This window comes from Nelusetta ayraudi, unplaced genomic scaffold, assembly GCF_046127955.1.
Source record: "Nelusetta ayraudi isolate G7.1 ecotype Tasmania unplaced genomic scaffold, CSIRO-AGI_Nayr_v1 ptg000136l, whole genome shotgun sequence".
Classification (NCBI taxonomy): Eukaryota; Metazoa; Chordata; class Actinopteri; order Tetraodontiformes; family Monacanthidae; genus Nelusetta; species Nelusetta ayraudi.
The window spans coordinates 6,780,602-6,799,040 of record NW_027466186.1 but is presented as its reverse complement, the minus strand read 5'-3'; positions in this window follow the sequence as shown (position 1 = coordinate 6,799,040).

Genomic DNA, 18,439 nt, shown 5'->3' with positions numbered 1-18,439 from the left:
CCATTAGAGAACACTGCTCGACAGAGTTTTGATTTATATGGGCACAATAATGTTTACCTGTCAAATCACTCTTTCACTAATACTACTGGCAATATAGCAGTAATAATTTACATGGAGCGACGATTTATTAGGTCAAAATGATTAGCCTCTTAGCAGCGTCCAGTACTTGCATCATTCATAAAGCACTAGCAGCCACGCAGCCATAAATGTGAGGGCCATCCTTGATCAAGCAGCAATAAACTCCACTAATGAACTCAAGTGAACTGGCACTTGTGAAAAGGCACTTGAGTGCCACATAGACAGGCACTTGGCACACACTCACGGTGACAAGTAATGCCGCCGTGCCAAAAAGTGAAGAGCCAAGTCCGGACCTCCGGATGAAAGAACATCGTGGCTGCTTTTCTTCAAGGACACAACAGCTGTATGCTGGTTCAATCCCAAAGACATGGAGACACACCTCATATCTGACGTACTTGGGCAAAATTGTGAAATTGAAGATCTGAGATAGTGAACAAAAAAATGATTTCTTTGCTAAATCATTGCCCTTAAAGAAGACTACAATAGTTCTCATCTTGTTGGGTTGTGAGAAAATTACACACAGAGGAAGACAAAGGTTATTCTTGAGGGGTTTAATTCATACCCCATGAACATTTTAAAGGCTGGAACGGGTTGTAAAGTCGTGTTCTTTGGTCTGATGATGATATATTGGACAAAAGTGACACCAGAGAGGAGAGTTCTTCAACCAAGTTCCCAGGCACAAGCGTGGGAGGGACAGAGTTCAGATCTATGTGCTGTTTTGCTCTTTAGACACAATAAGCCAAGTACTGGTCATAGGGAACCATGTAATGGTCATACTGTCACAAAGTGGGAAAATTACGGTCACCTCAAGTTCTGTAAATCTGCCTACAGAGTGAGGTCAGGTCACAAAGGGGTCTTCCACAAGAACAACAGTCAGATGGTTGGTTCACAGCTTTTTGAAGTGCACCAAAATTAAATGTCCTGCAGTGACCTTCAAAACACCTTAAGTTAAGGTCAATCCAGCCAAACCATGTCATGAGCAGGGACCATTTGCAATGAAGCACTACACTCTGATCTTTCAATGAACTGACCCAGTTTGGAGATAAACATCGAGGTTTCTTCCACCGATGACTCAGAAAGGTTACGCTAACAATTTTGGCTGTGCCATTTTTGTTTTTTCCTCCCTGTATCAACTAACCACATGAACATAAAATTGGGCAAAATACAATTGTCGGAAGGTGAAACTGCGCTTTTGTCCATTGGTGGATGGCAGATTAATGAGGCACGAACACTGGAAGAGCCACAGCCACTGCGAGTTATCATGAAGGTGGCCAGACTGTAATAAGATGAAAGGGATAAGAAAAAAATAGACGCAGAGACAATATGTTATCTAGCGTGTGGCTTAAACAAAGTACTTTCCAACAAGTTAGGCATTTTCAACAATTCAAGTGTGTTCCTAATGCCAGCAAAGTCATTGCAATCAAAGCCTATACAAAGTGGCTGGATGGTGACATTTCAGATCCTAAATCCTGATGAAGAATAAAAACAGCACAAGGTAGCCTCACACTGTTACCAACTGGCATGCACGGTAGATGACATGGCATTTGCAATGGAGAGGGTTGTGTTTTCTCATCCTTGTCTGTCAGCTGCTTCCTGACGGACATGTGAAATACACTACCAGTCAAAAGTTTGGACGCGCCCTTCTGATTTAATGGTTTCTCTTTAATTTTCAAGACTATTCACATTGTAGATTTTCACTCAAGGCATCAAAACTATGAATGAACACATATGAAATATGTATTAAACAAAAAAGTGTGAAATAACTAACAACTTTTATATTATTAGATGATCTAGAATAGCCAACCTTCATATAAAATATATATAACAACATATTTAGGTATTCTTTCTTTTGCCATATTAATCCACATTTCTTGGTCTTATATTTGATGTTTCAGTGTGCATCTACAGTGTAGAAAGCAGCAAAGATAAAGAAGAAACAGGTGTGTCCAAACTTTTGACTGGTAGTGTATATCCCACAGACATGTTCAGGACATGTTCTATTTGAACAGGTTTAAGTTTATTATCTCATTTCACAAACAAATCCACCCAAAAGTTCTACAGTTGTGCATCCCTCACATTCAATATACAGTCAACAATGCATCCATTAAGTCGCCCGGTCTTGAATGGGTTTACTTGTCACCACTTGTGTTTGTGCTGGTGGCCCAGAGATTTGCACAATATCCTCCTGAAAAAGTTGCGCCCCTTCCTTTTTTGTCCTGTGTTGTTCTAGTCTGGTTTGAGCGCAACACATTTTCCAACCGCGTTGCTACGTTTCGTCCATATCGGGTCTGTTTAAGTCTCCAGGATATGTGCAGCAATACGCACAGAGGAGACACAGAGAGAACAATCTCAATTGGACTGAGAGAACAATTCTGTTCTGTTTGTATCTGGTTAAAAAAAAAAAAAAAAAAAGAGCCTTGACTTAAAAAAAAACAGAGATAGAGAGAAAATAAATAAATTTTGGAGTTCAATAAACATAACAAAGGATTTAAAGAGATAAAGGATTTGAGCTGCGGAAACACATATTGCTTGAGGGAGATGTACAGTACATCTAGGACAGACACAAGTGCAGACAGGACCAGGCAGGAAAAATTAAGATTTGCATGGTGCTGAGAAAAATAGAAGAATGTGGAGGCCTAAGAAAGATGACAAGGATAATACCTGTGGATTGAACGTGAACAGTGAGTTTACAAAATGTAAACAACGTAAACTGCAGGCGATCAAATTGTTTCATAATGCTTTGTAAAATAGCCTGCAGTGTGTCAGCGTGTGTGCAGGAATACTGTGAGAGGATCGCGGTATGAAACCCCCGGCTAGTTGGCCTTCCAACGCCTCAATCCAGATCAAGGTCGGGTCAGCCCTGGTGATGCCCCAGTGTGACTGCAAACAGGGCCAGATGAGTTGTGATGTCATAAGCATGTGTCTCCCAACCCTGGACAGACGGCCCCGACCCTTGGTCCCTGTCCTGCTGCCCACCCCACTGCCCGCATGCAGCAGAGCAGACTGGGGTGGAGGTTACGGGCTCAGGTGTCAACCTTGTGCTTTCGAACGTGTGGTGGTGTGTTTGCAAGCGTGTTGTTTATGCGCGGTGTATTTTTAGGCGACTGTATTTTCCACTCCTTGTGCAGCACACCAGCGCCGCAGCCAAAGCTGCTGGTGTTGGGCTGAGGAGGAAGGAGCTCCTGCTGGGAATCTGGGGATCACCTGGCTCTAGTCTGCATTCTTCTTTCTATCTATCTATCTATCTATCTATCTATCTATCTATCTATCTATCTATCTATCTATCTATCTAGTGTAGGTTTTTATGTTATATATTTGAACCCTGACCTTAATGTTTTGTTGCTAAAAAGTTATAAAAAAAAAAAAAAAAAGTGATGATGGTTCATGACAGTGATAATACATTGTGAAAGTTGAAGTGTGCTGTGGATTTTTTCATCTCACTACTAACTAACTAACTATAACTAAAAATGAACTAAACTAACTATCACCATAACTATAACTGGTGCATATACTTCAACAATACACATCACCATTGAACTTCAATATTTAATGGTGGATTTATGGAACAGAGCAGTTAAAAAAAAACTTGTGAGCGGCTCATGGGGAACAGAATGCTGAATCGATAAACAGGCGTACACATGGGCAATTACAAGTTAAGCGAAGGTCAAATTAGAAATTTAGAGAAACATTTTTCCAAATCAGTTTGTGAGGGTATGAACAGCCTGTAAATATGTCAGTATCACTGAGGAAATGTTGATATTTTATCTAAAAGTTTATCCCTCATTTTGTGTGAGTAGGGTAATATACTGCATATGATGCGGGTCATTGAAGAGTTTCTATGTGATGCAACCATCAGACTCTCATTAAGCTTAATGAGGAAAGGTGCCGAGCCTTTTTCTCACACTGGTGATTTTCCAGCTTCGTTTGCATGCACGGTATGTAGTAAGTCACTGATTTGCATATAACATGCTTCCTAAACATTAGAGGCACCTTCATTCCAAACATTGGGACATGTCTATTGGGGCAGGTTTTCGCATGAGCACTGCGTTTTGTGCAGCAGGTGAAGGTGTGTTGTGCAATAGCCAGCGCTCGAGGAAGGGATTTAACAAAGAAAGTACATGAAGTCGTGATCCTTGAACCTTATGACATTCACATACCAGTATCTCATGGGGACACCACAAAATGCTCATGGATGCAAAGATGTTTTTCCCCCGTCGCATAAGAAAGGCACATTCACTTGAAAGTGGATACAGGAGAAAACAGAGACTGTAAATAGAGTTTAGATATTTTGATGGGAAATAGTTAAAAGATGATAATGCCCTGTTACACCAAATACTCGTAAAAAAAAAAAAAAAAAAAAAAATTGTTGATAATGACAAGTTTTTATAGTGGGCTCTGACCAAGGAGGAAGTCAGCACGGCATGTGAGTTAATCTCTGACACACACCTGTCTGTGTGCGAGCCAAAGCAGGGGAAATCCCTCACAGAGTTGGCCTCTAAATCATCGTAGGATTACGGTGTGGGGCCTTACTTAAATGCGTTCAGAATACGTTTGCCTGTGGATGACGGAACGCACATCAACGCATCAAAAGCCCCAGGGCGATGGTGTGGATAATGGCTTAATGACAAGTCAGTCTTGGGTTTGCTGGAGGGCGCGGCGCTTGTGTTGGGGGGATTAAACTCGTTGAACTCTTGCTGTCATTGCATTTTTCTGAGTATTTCCTTATCTTTCTTTGACATCACTAATGGGGCCCTGTTATATATTTGTAGTCCCTACATCAAATTTTAGCCGTATAATAATAAAATCAAAGCAATAGCATAGAACATCACGTTCCCTCCTCCACAAATGGAGGGAAAATAAAGATTCTAAAGTTTACAATTGAATTCCAAGTTTGTTAAAAATCCACCATGTCTCTCTCCTTTCTTTCACCCCACCTGCTCTGGACTCCTGCTCCCTGTTGTTCAGCTGCTTCTCGCATGAATAACTTCATGAGAGGGACAAGAGTTAAAACAAACCCGAGGATTCGTTCAGCTGGGGGAGAAAAATGCAGACTTGCAGATTATTTCTCACAGACATTTGCCACGGTGAATGGCTGATGAATGGGGACGGACGGTAAACACCGGTAAACATGACTCTGTGTGTCTGACTGTGAGGATGTGTGTGTGTGTGTATGTGTGTGTGTGTTACCACGGAGCAGTGGGCTTTAACTGCTGCTGTATGTATTATTAAGTGGCAGAGAAACATGGGGAAACAAAAGCTCTGGTCTTGTTCAGTTTGGGAAATGGTTATTCATTCATGAGGTTGTTTCATATTGATGCGTCTGCTGTGAGTCAGTGATTTGTAGCCAAACAAGAAACAACACCGATCCACCTTCCAAACACTTTGATTTTAACTTTCCTCAGTCAAACAGGTAGGATTCGATCAAATAGTTGGTGATCTGCAATATTTCATTAAGAATGCCTAGTTATGCTTGGCTCTGGGCGATCCACACCTGCTATTATCATATAATAATAATAATAACAGATATAATCATATCTAATATGTTTACCACCCACACACTTTTTCTTGCTCATCAGATAGAGTTATGAACAGGAGATGTAAGAATCCCCCCTGCAGGGATGACAGGATGACTCTGACACCCAACAAGTGAAAACACAGTCTGAACCTATATTTCATGAGATATTATCCCGTGATGGATCTGCTCCATTCGGAGGAATAAATCACGCATTTCTGTCGAGCATGTCGAGACAATGTCCGTATTACCGTAATCTGGAGGTCAACTTTAACTTTGAACAATTGAAGGACAAGGCAAACAGTCACAATCAACAGCGACGACTAAAAAAAATCTCCAGGCCAACGCCAGTTCAGACGTCTTTAGCTGCATTTCCATTACAGTTTTTTCACAAAATAAAAGCAATATTTCCAAAATTTAAAGATTCCAGGGATAGTGGAAATGCAGCTTCTGTCGCCCTCTGATGCGATCTCTGCTCCGCCAGTCACTCCGGCAGCACATACCAGCGTTTCATAACAACTCATTCATATTTCTGAATCCAGTCCATGAGAACTACAACGGAGAGGGAGGGCCCTGGGAACTACTTCCACAGAGAAACACGCAGACGTGTCTCGGGGCGTCCGTCCGCTTGGCCCTGACGTATCTACAGGAGTGCGAGCGCGCCGGTCTGGGCTGCCTGTTGCGTTGGAGGCCTAGCCGCTGATGTCAGCACACAGGCTGCTGCTGCGGTCAGAAGAACGTCGGGCTCTGAGGGTTTTGGGATTGCTGGAGGTTGAGCGGCAGCAGCTGGAACGGCTTCTCCCGGGGGAGAGCTGGGAAAGCGGCCACAAAATCCCAAAAAACCTCCCCCCCGGAGAAAACTGGAGAGGGGATGGAGATGTGGGACGACCCCCCAATCAACCTCGCCCGCCCCCACTCCCCCAGTCACTCCCCCTCCTCACCCTTCCCCCCCTCCCCGGTCATCTGCAGCATGTAATTACGCATCTTGACCTTCTTTCCTCGATGTTTTTACGCAATCGCTGAAAACCGTCCCGTGTCACGGCGAGCGTGGGGGTGCTTGCCGTGACGCTCTCGCACCACTCAAGCGGTCAAGCAAGTGCCCCCTCCCATCTTTACCACCCCACCCCCACCCTCTGATACACTAACACATGGAAAACTACCATAGAGCTGCCTTAAGGTCCTCGTGGCCAGCTGGGTGGGTGTTCTTTCAAACAGCGGCTCAAATAAAGGCTGAGTAAGGACACTGTCGCCCCTGTCAGTGAGTGTGTGTGTGTGTGTGTGTGTGTGTGTGTGTGTGTGTGTGTGTGTGTGTGTTTGTGTGTGCGCGCGCACGCGCACGCATCTGCTTGTGTTTGGTGACAGTTTGGAGATGATGGCAAAGCAAAGCGGTGTACGCACACTCGTCACGACTCCGTCTTGACACGTGTGCGGATAAACATGGATGGACTGGACTGACGTTAACACCCTGTTGAGTAAACACGCTCCTAAACTAGCAGCGGCGCTGGCAGCCCCGGCCCGCCAGCCCGCCAGCCGGCGTCGCTCCGATGCCTACGGGCCTCTTGACCGCGTCTGCTGGAGTGGCGACAGGCCCAACAAACAGCGCCAGTTCAGGGTTCAGAGCGGCCCTGGGCTCCAGCACGGCTCTGCAAACACGCAGCGGCCACTTAGGACGACGGCACCTACCTGTATTATGGTTTGAAAGCCATCGATTGTCAACACCTCGCAGTGTCATGGCACAGTGGCTGGGAAAACAGAGTCACGGGTCACACCGATAACTCCTACTGACTTCGTCACATTTTACACCAACTCATAGTTCGATTTTTAAACCTTCAAATTATTATGATTAACAATTTTTGTACTTATGTGGCTTTGAGCGGTGTCTTTCAATTATTATTATTATTGAGACATCTACACAACTATTACGACTTTGCCTTAAGCAGAAGCTGTTTTTTTTTTATTGTAAGAAGAATAAAGTACTACTCATATCACATACATCACAGACAGACAGACAGACAGACAGATAGATAGATAGATAGATAGATAGATAGATAGATAGATAGATAGATAGATAGATCTGGGTCCGTAACAAGTATGAGCCAAGTATGACTGTTGATATGACCCACAATGCTGTTCTGCATTTCTTCATACCTCACACTGATCCCGTAGGGGAGCAGTTCTTCCAAAAAAACAAATTAACAAAATGTGAAACTATCAAAGGGAACTATATTTGAACAAACTACTCAACTCAATAAAGCGTAATAGGGACACAGAAATCAATCACCAGTGTCTAATTGTTCAATAATTTGGTCCATTTAGGGCTGATTTGTCCGCTTCACCATCAATCCCCCCAGTTTTTGGCATTCTGCTCGCCGCTGATGAGTCTCGCTCGCACTGAAGCAACGTCAGTGGCGCAGCGAGCGTTAATCGATTTATCGCAGACTGTAAAACCAACAGGCATGATGAAGCGGTGGCTTTTAGGGGCCCAATTGTTCCAGCTGGTTATTCAGCCTCAAGCCTGACATCACTGAATGGGATCCTTTCTGCGCTTCGCAAACCAAACATTCATCACACATTAGCGCTATCAACCTCGTTTGGGAGAGTTAATTTTAATTTCAAGGCTAAGAGTCCGATCTCAGTCCAAAAAAATGTGGTTTTTGCACCAGTCAAGGGAGTGGAGTCTACCAGGTTTCGCGCATGAACTTTCTGGACCCAACATTTATGACACCACAGCGACAGTGTTCTCAGTGTGGAGCATGTAAATCATTGCATCATTGCAGATTTTTCTTTTAAAGCACAAACTAAGTGGAATCAACACATTTGTAGCTAAGTGGGAATGAAATGTATCAGCTGAAAGACACACAAAAGGGTCTTGATGCTCTAGTGGTGCCTCGCTAATCAGAAGATCTTTTCCTGTGGGCTTCATCCTGAAGCAATGGGTTTTATTTAATTTTCACAGTTTGCAAATCAATTAAAAATGGCAGTAAATCCACAAACAGAGGACTTTCAGTTTAAGGAGGATAGTTTGAAAACTGTGGCATGACAGGATTTATTTGGTTGTCTGAAAGGAATTTCGGAGCACCCCCCAACACACGTCACCCTCCACCCTCCACGCCCCTCAGGCTGTAGACCAAGCGCACTGCGTTGCGATGAGCTGGTCAGGACAAAGATGCAACATGTCTCACCAAAAATTCCAGAGAATTCATTCCAGGCTTTTTGGCCTCCTTTTTTGTAAACAAATGTCATCAAATGCGTAATTCGGTTTATTACTTAACAGAGCGTGTGTGCGTGTCCAGAGGGGGCAGTGGTGATACAGTGAATGGATCCCTTTCTTCTGCATCCGACGCTCGACTTGTGCACTTTGCGTGTGCGACTCCTCACTTGCTGGAGGGAGGGAAAAAGCAACAACGACAAAAAAAAAGGAGAAAAAAAACTGATGTGGACCGGAACGTGTGGAACCCTGACCCAAATTTAAGCCTCCTCTTCCCATCGCAACATTCAACCTAAATTGAGCCAAACCATGGAGAGGAAAAAACTGCTTCTGACTCTGACGAAAAGACAGATGAGGAGAAAGGAAGAGGGGAAAAAGCAGGCTGAAAGCTCTTGTAAGGGGCAGGGGGAGGAGGGCGAGGAGGAGGAGGGGAATGTCCTTAATGTGCGAGTGTGAAGGGTGGAGGGCAGCTGGGTGGGTGGAGGAGGGGCGGGGGGTGGAGGCGTGCACAGGAAAGTGCTGGGGGATAAGGCGTGTTCCCTTTGGCAGCGCGGCACAGTGTAAATCCACTGGTGCCATCTGATGCCTGGATTTGTGACGGTGCAACAGTGTGCGGCCGGCGCTGAGAAAAGATCCGGTGGCTATAATTAGGCCGTGTGTTAAAGAGGCATGTTGTAAATATAGTGACTCGGTGTAGTGTCACTTTACAGCCTTCACGCCCTCGCCCTCCTTTTTTCCCTCCACCCGCCCCCTTACTCTCCGACTCCCAGTTGGTGCCGGACTCCCCTTAACGGTTTCATTGTGCCAGAGTGCGTCACTGGGCTCTTGGAAAGAAAGAAGAAGAAAAAAAGGGATCTAAAAAGCTGGAGAGAGAGAGTGAGAGCGAGAGAGAGAGAGAGAGAGAGAGAGAGAGAGGGAGGGAGGGAGAGAGAGAGAGAGAGAAGTTGGAAGGAAGGAAGGAAGGAAGGAAGGAAGGATGGATGGATGGAGTTTTCCACTTTTCTGACTCCTCTGGTCTGCAGAATCAGTTTCAAGCCCTTCAGAAGATCGGAGGTGATTCCCTGTCCAACCCTCAATGACCTCCACTCCTCCTGCTCTTCCTCCTCTTCCTCCTTCTCCTGCAGGCCAGAGCTCATCCTAATCTGCTCACTCTTTAGCCCCTCCCTCTTGTATAGTTTACCCTTTCTCCCCACCTCCGCCCTTCATCCCAACTCAACTTTTTTCATACTTTCCTCTTCTTCACATCCTCTCCTCTTCTTCTCCATCTCGTGCTCCTCTGGTTGCCCTTTTAATTCCTTACTTTCCCCACCTTCCATTTCTTTTCTCTACAGGCCAGATTTTAATATATTTTCTCCTCATCTTCAAGGTGCTTTCACCTCTTCACACTGGTGACCTTGCAAAACAGCTGAGATGGCTGAGGTGACCTGTCCGATATCTCACTCATCCAATCTGAAAAGCTCCCAAGTCGACATTTCAGTTGAGATGAAACCAGGACCACTGCAAGTTAATGCCAACAGCATCAACGAGGAACCTTGAGTCATTGCCAAGTGTCCCAAGTGGCTTTGTGAGCTTTTCTTGTTGTTTTTCTTCTGCGGTTTTGGCTTTTGTATGTGTGTTGGAGAGAAAACATTCCATGCATTCAAGCCGTATTTATAGTTATTTTTAAATTACTTCCTTGATTTTAATCTAACCTCTTGTCAAAGCTGCAAGGAAACTTCTTATTTCTTGGGTGTGGTCTGGTGAGAGTGCGCCTACCGTTCTGTGTGTGTGTGTGTGTGTGTGTGTGCGTGTGTGTGTGTGTGTGTGTGTATGCGCGCGCGTGCACGCGCCTGCGCAAGAATTTCCGAAAGCCTTCCCCTTTTTGTGTCCCTCTCAACTTGAACAAGTAACTTCTTACAGGAGACGAGTCAAATCGACGCTGGCTCCCCTCTCGCTCTCATACGCACACACACACACAAACACAAGGGGACCGACACACACTTTGTGACGCAACAGCCACTGGTCATGTTCCCAAGGCCCTGTTCTCAGAGCCGTCTGACTGGAGGCCTTTGTCTGAGCTCACTTTAAAAATAAAACTGGAGCAGGGTTACCACGCACACACACCTACGCACACACACACACACACACTCTCTCCCGCTCACACACTCTTTGTGCATGAACTAAGCCTGACCTGGGGTGGAAAACGAGCCCACTGCCAACTCATGATGCTGTGTGTGTGCGTGTGCACAGCCTATGCACTCCCCTACTGTATTCTTGCGCGTATAATTCCACTCTGGCTCCTCCCAGCCCAATAATTACAAGCTTGTATAACACCCATGTGTATATGAGCGAGCCGATACACACCGACGTATGTGAATGCTCCTCGAACATGATCACAGCACCTGTCATTTTACAGCTGTGCACGGAAACACGAGCCCGACAAGTCACAGGACACGGATTAGAGTCGTCAAAGTCTCCATAACTCCTCATAAGTCGAGGAGACTCTGTGTTCCTGCACATATCCTGGCTGACCCTCCTCACGCTCTCCATACCTGCAGCAACGTGAAATATACACATCTGGAAAGGATTCCGGCCTATTATCCACTATCTACGCAAAAGAGTTCAAAACATTTTCTTTCGAATATCTTACGTTTCCGAGGCTTTGACCCCGAGCGAATAGAGCAGATTGAGAGGAGATCAAAAGCAGAGTGCAGGAGCCTTTCATCAATGGATAGAACCGCAGTCGGAGACACACGTACTCGCTTTGTGAGTAGCCCTCCCCTCTCTGTTACTCTCACCGACATAAACAACTTGTCTACAAATAAATCACCGCCGTTCTGAGGGCGAACGCTGCCAACGAGCGCAGGTGCTACGAGCAATAAGAGCTCGTAACACAAACTTAAATTAGCTTCCGACATAAAGCACACATCAGATATGATAGTGCATGAAGGGAGGAGTTCAACTAGAAGACGGACTTTAAAGATTGTAGACATTTTCAGATATTTTCTGATGTCTTCTTTTTCCCCCAGGAGCCTCACGCAAAGAACTTTCCAGAATACGCTCCACGTTCCCAGAAAACTGCATGTTTAGCCCTCTGTTTGCAGCCTGCCACAAACACTCTTGTCTGCACTTCCCGCTGAATCAGATGCTTCATTGTGCTCTCTTGTGACATCACAAAAGACGGATTTCAGTCCGGATTGACTGCAACCAGTGTATATGTAGTGCAGTAAACCAAAGGTGTAAAAGACGTTAAGTATTTGAAACAAAAAAATAGCAGGAATGTGATATATTATGGGGCCATCAATTTTAACCTGTCTGTTCGCTTTTCTGTCAATGTCGCAGGTTTATTAGTTAGTAACAACGGTTTATTAATGTATTATTAACCTCTAAACATTGTTGGTCTAAGTGGTAAGGTGTGTTTATATCTGAAACCATATGATATATAATATGAGAGCATTAAAGGGAAAACATCTGACCTTTCATTCGGTCAGGAGGTTTCTTTAAAAAAAACGTAAGCATATAAATAAAACATAATCTACATACAAAAATACACAAACCATCAGTCAAAACAACTTTTGTAAGCGTGTGCCAAGATATGTAGGTCGCCCCGAGACCACGGCGTGTGTTTCATTCAACAACCTCACTCTGCTGGTTGCACACATGATGTATGAGCGTGGCCCTTGGCAGGCCGCACAGCATCACAAGGCAAAGCCTCCTCTCATGAAACGCTGACACTCTCCTGGAAGTCCTGGAGCAGCCAGGACAACCAGAGGCGGGCGGGTCGGGGGGGACACCTGCTGAATCAGGTGCTCCTACGACACAGAGTGTGATGGAAACTGATCCGCCGCTATCAGCCGTGCAACTACCGCCAGCCTGTGCAAACACACTGCCGTCTATTAATACTGTAACCTGGCACACGCACACGCCGCTCTATAAATGCATACTCACGCGGTGGCCGTCACACACTGGCGATCTGGTTTCAGCAGCAGCGAACCTTCCCGGCAACACATTATACAAGAAGGGTGCCGCTGCCTTTTCACATCCAGCAGAATTCTACGCACTATATTCAATATGTTTATGAATGTCAGCACATACATTTAGGCCTAATTTTGACCAAGCTGCTGGGCCCTGGGCTTTCATGTGATAACTGAACACCATGGATGTACAAGAAGACAAAGCTGGTAACCAAGCAACATATTTTTGGAGCAAGATGCTACCTGTTTGCTGCTATACTTAAATGTTAGTCGATTGTTTGGTCTGCAATAAATTAAATCCAAGCTCATAAGATGAAATGAGTCTAACTTACCTCTGTCAATAAATTAACTCTGCTACCATAATTGTTTACTGGCAGCAGTCGAATGAAGTAGTGGAATTAAATCGTCTCATCAAACTTGAACCATGCGCTAAAACAATGTCTGCAGGAGTGCCTCTCCATCCTATTATCCTATACCCCACTCTCTCTGTCAGTCTCTGATTTTCCATTGTCCCTCTCTTTCGTTCACTCTCCCTCCTCGTCATTGTGTCTCTTTTTTTGTCCACGCCCACCTTAATTCAGGGTCTGCTCCAAGGTTCCTGCCAGTTATAAGGCTTTTTCCCCCCTCCCTCTCTCTGGCATTCTCAGCAAGTGCTAGTGGATGAGGACATGTGGCGGCTCTCGTGAGCGCAAACTAGAGCCTACTCTACGTGAAAAGTGTCACAAGATAACTTTTGTTGTGATACGGGGCTATATAAATAAATAAAACTAGACTTTAGCGACGCGCACACAGGCCGACACACAAACACTTGCTGGCTGTGGCTCTCAGTCGGCTCCCGTTCAGCCGGCACTTGAAAGGACACCCTGGAGAGGGGTCCTTTTCACGGTAATAGTGCCCGGCGGCACTTAGCGCGGACCCGGTGTTTCACTTCCACTGTGGCGAAGGCGACAAGGGTTCTCATTTCTATGGCGGCCCACTCCTCTCTCCCTCGGCGAGTGGGGGAAGAAGAGTCTGTCATGGACATAGCACTCCACCGGCTGCGCACTCACACGCACACTCCAGCGCAATTGCTCGCTTGTCGACGGCGGCGGAGTGCGAGATCCCAAATTTGCGTGAAAGAGTAAGAGGGAGTTGGCAATGAGTGTGAAATGTCTTTTGAGTTTGCACTCGAAGCTCAGCTGCCGGCAAACGCGTGACAAAAACCGCAGTGCACGCAGATGTAAAAAAAAAAAAAAAAAAAAGGCGTTGATGGGAGAGAGAAAACTAAAATTGTGCATCGATTCAGCTGTCGGCCCACTAGAACTGTGCGTTCAAAGAGTCTTTCAAAATAAAACAACTGGAGCTGCAAACCGTTTGAGTCTATATTCAGCAAAGATATGTATCACAATGAATCATATATACTGTTGTTACTGCAACTGCATGACGTGTACTCAAGTCACCCGGCTCTGATTGAATCGAGCCGGTCTTGCTTTTTTTGAAAACGCGTTTGCCTTGGGACCATTGTAATTGAGAATGAAATGTTTTTAACTGTCAACTCCTCAACTCGGCGGCAGCCTTGAACCGCGTTGTTATCTTTGTCACAGCGCACGGTGTGATTCCCGCCAGGTTCCCCAAACCTGTTTATTTACCTGCGCGCTAATCCTCGAGGCTTTTGAGACACTGTCACTCCCTTGTGAACGCTAATAACCCTGGTTCCTGTCTGTCTCTACGCATCGATAGCCTCACCCTCCTGTTCACCTGAGCTGACTTCTCCCATAAGTCCTGCATTACATTCTTCTGGACGAATTTCAACTCCCACCGTCAGAAGTTCTCACGAGAGAAAGAGGTTCCCCGGTCTTTATGCTCGCCCGATCGACTATATGGAACTTGGAACTTGTGCCTTCTTGTCTGTTTACCATCCTCATTGACTCCTTGAGGAGTCAATGAGTCAATGAGTCAATGATGAAAAATAAAACTAATTAATAATCCAAATACCTATTATTTATTTCAAATAGATAAGACCAGGGTGGCCACCTCTTCTTTTTAGTCTACTCTGCCATTGTATGCAGTGCTGGCTGGTTCTTGTAGCTCTCTCTCTGTACCTGGCTGATGCTGTGTGTTGGTGTTGTGGAGCTGAAAAGCAGCCCAACATTCCTTGTAGTTACTCATGAGATGTGATGTGGGACACTGGGCCCATCTCGCAGATCTTATATGGCTGGTTTTTGATATGAGACATGAGCAAAGAGCCATCAATAAACCATCACAACAGCCTCGGAGCTGCACAAATACGGTAAAAAATGTTGCACAGCCCCTCTTTAAAATGATTTATTTTAGAACTTGATGTGCTTCTCCAATCAGGACACAATTGCGTTTTTTAGAACTTGATGTCTTTCCCCAATCAGGACACAACCAGCAAAAACGGTAATGCTTCAGATGGGAATTGGGGCCTTTTATCCATCTAGCCCTGGGGTGGGAAAACTTTCTGACTGGTGGGCCACAATGGGTTCTAAAATGTGACAGCGGGGCCGGAGCAGCAGCAGATGGATGGAGAGTTTTGGTGAGCCACCTCATAGGAGGAAAAATATATCATGGGACATGCAGAAAACATGTGGTTTAATCTCAATTGAAAATGAACAAAGCAGTTACAACTGTCTTTGAAGCCCCACAGTATTTACGGTTCTTTATTGAAGTTACTCTTACAACACTTTAAAAATGGATGAAATACAGCTATTTTATTGCTTACTTACTATTATTATAATTTCTTCAAGTTCAGCGGGCCAGATTAGAAAGCTTAATGGGCCACATATGGCCCCCGGCCCGTAGTTTGCCCAATAGCTGAGCAGGGGTTTTGCGCTGTCACTGTTGTGTAAAAATTTCCATTCCATTTGCCCTTTTTGAATGCAAACCAAACTAATGGAAAAATGAAACACTGGCCAGCACACACCTGGTCTGAACTGTTGATGTCAGTTCCCTGTGTGACCACCGGGGGAGAAACTGGACTCCTTCGATTGGTGTGACACAGAAAGGTCTAGACAGAGTGGAGGGGTGGTGAATACTCGCCCCTCGTGACAGTAGCTGCAGCAGCAGCAGCAGCAGCAGCACGTGTTTGCGCTAAGTCAGATGCCGCCTTTCAGCAGCTTATTCATCTCTCACTCCTCTCCTCCTCTCCCATGTTTTTCTGAATGCGCTCAACATATTCTGGTGCTCCCGCGGTATTCCTGTCTGCTGTTTGCCAGCTCAGAATCCCCGGTCAGATAAATCACTGGCGGTGCAGGATTACCAGCGGCATTCCTGGCGGCTGTCGCGGGCCTAAACTTAGCTCGTCGAATGGAAATCTGGGTTTTTTGGACCAGCTTGTGTGTGAGCGTATTCCCCTGGCCGAGGACCGAGACGAGGATGAGCACAATACTAAGCCTTTAGGAATCAGGAAGACAGTTCAAGGGATGCCTGGCATTCCTTTCGGAAACCTCGCCGTCTGACATGGGTAGGGTGAAGTGGAGTCCAGCTTGTTTTTGCGTGCGTGTACGTGCGTGTACGTGCGCGCGCGCTTTCGAAGGCGAGACGGTGAAAGTGAGACGACAACTATTTCCAACGCTCTCCCTCTTCCTTTTGAGGCCAGAGCCGGCTGTATCTGCTCACGAGACTAAAATGATGGGACAGTTAATCGGAGAGGCCTATTATGGTCTGAAGACACAACACATCTGACTCCCACGCCGGCCAAGCGCACATACAAACACACTCGTAGACAGAGACGGTTGCAACATCGGCGGTGATAGGAATCAGGCGGCCCCTCTGTTATCAGGCCAGAATGTGATGATGCGGAGGATTCCTGGGATGCCGAAGTGGTCAGGTTTTATTCCTCGCTGTGGACGTCCGCAGCGGTTACCTAATGGCCGGCAATAAAACTGAATATATGATGCGCCATTACGCTCAGTGAAGTCATGCAGAGGAAAAAGGGAAACCCGTTCACAGATGAAAGGAATGCGGAGGAAAAGTATAGCGGGCGCCCAATCGGTTTTCGACTTCTTTGGCCCTCGGCTCGTCGGCTTCCGCTAATCCAGCGTGTCCTCACCGGAGGCAAACAAGAGATTATGATGAGAGGGGAAGCTACAAACAATGACCTCAGTTGCTTAAAACTTTTCTTTCCATCGTGCATTCACGGCCACGGCTGTGGTTTCCCGAAAACTTGCATCTTAAAGGGCTCTCATGAATGAGAGCCGATGAAATAATACAGCAGACGGGAGCAGACAATGAAGAGTGGACGGAAAGACTATATGAAGATTTTTTTAATAATTACTAATCTGATTATATCAATCTGATTAAGTAATTTTTAGATAGATAGATAGCTAGATAGATGCAGATCCATGCAATACAACAAGACTGAACCCACAATTACTCAGAGTCAATTGACGGTTAGGACAATGGAAACAATACTTTGCCACAATTATCATATCCTTATTACTTTTCCTTCATACATGGATCGGATTCCCCTCGTCTCTGTTTGCTTAACAGTGGGAATCTCTCCGCATATCCATCACGGTCTCTCTCTCACAGCGGCTGAGACAATAGGCCTGGATCAGGTTCACCAAGGCGGCAGGAAGTCTTATTAACATGATTCCAGAGCAGAGCGAGCACAGAGGCACACCTCGCAGGACGTCACGGCAGCGAGGAGGAGAGAGTACATGACACGCATGTCTCCGGCACAGAGGCCTCGTGGGACATTAGGCAAGACATAAAGTCTGGAGGAGCCGTCACTGGGCAGACCCGCGCGCGCGTACACACACACACACACACACACACAAACAAATACACACACACACACACACACACACACACACACACACAGGCACGCATGCAGGCTGAACAGGAAGAAAGTCAATATTTTCTGTTTGCCAATGTGAAGAAGAATCAATCAGATGTATCCTTGTTTTATTCGAATGAAAACACAAAATCCTCATGATATATTTGATTTCATTTGCTCGGTATTGTTTCTGACTCCTGCTGATATGTTTAGAATCTCAGTTGAAATTCTTTCGATCAACTCCAGTTCTTCCTCCACTGGGACTGGTTCCCCCAGTGGTGATTCCACAGTTTGGACAGAGAAACCCAGAAGTGGACATTCACAGAAAAATGTCTGACAGCTGACTGGCTGACTGAAGCGCCCCAATAACGAGGTCATTTCCCATTTCTCCTAATAAATGGGCAGTCAAATGTGATAAATGCTTTGATCTCAAAATGACCCACTGATCCCCAGTGTGTGTGTGTGTGTGTGTGTGATATCTGTCACTCGGAGGCTCCCAGCGCTATTATAACGAGCACACGGTTGGCGTCACACACAGCTCATATTAACCCATTGGCTCTTTATGTGTACACACATGCGTTGCCGTGCGTGCACGCCAAGCGCTGATTGCCAGTCGGAGAGTTTCGCTCGTGCTTTAGCGTCTGATTATGTGCACTGAGTCAGGCTGGAGAATTAGGCAAAGTCTTGGCTCAGAGGTACGAGGTCTCGAGTGCTGCCTCGCTCTCCCTCGTCCGTCTTCTCCAGACGCCGCCGTCTGTGGCGTTCGCGGTCAGCGCCCTGAGAGAGATCAGCTGTGCACCCACAAAACTCCCTCGCACTCCCACAGCAGATCGAATAGAGAGCCATTCATCACGGACAGTATGGGCAACAACAGAAAGGAACATTGTGCTTATCCACATTTGTGCCCC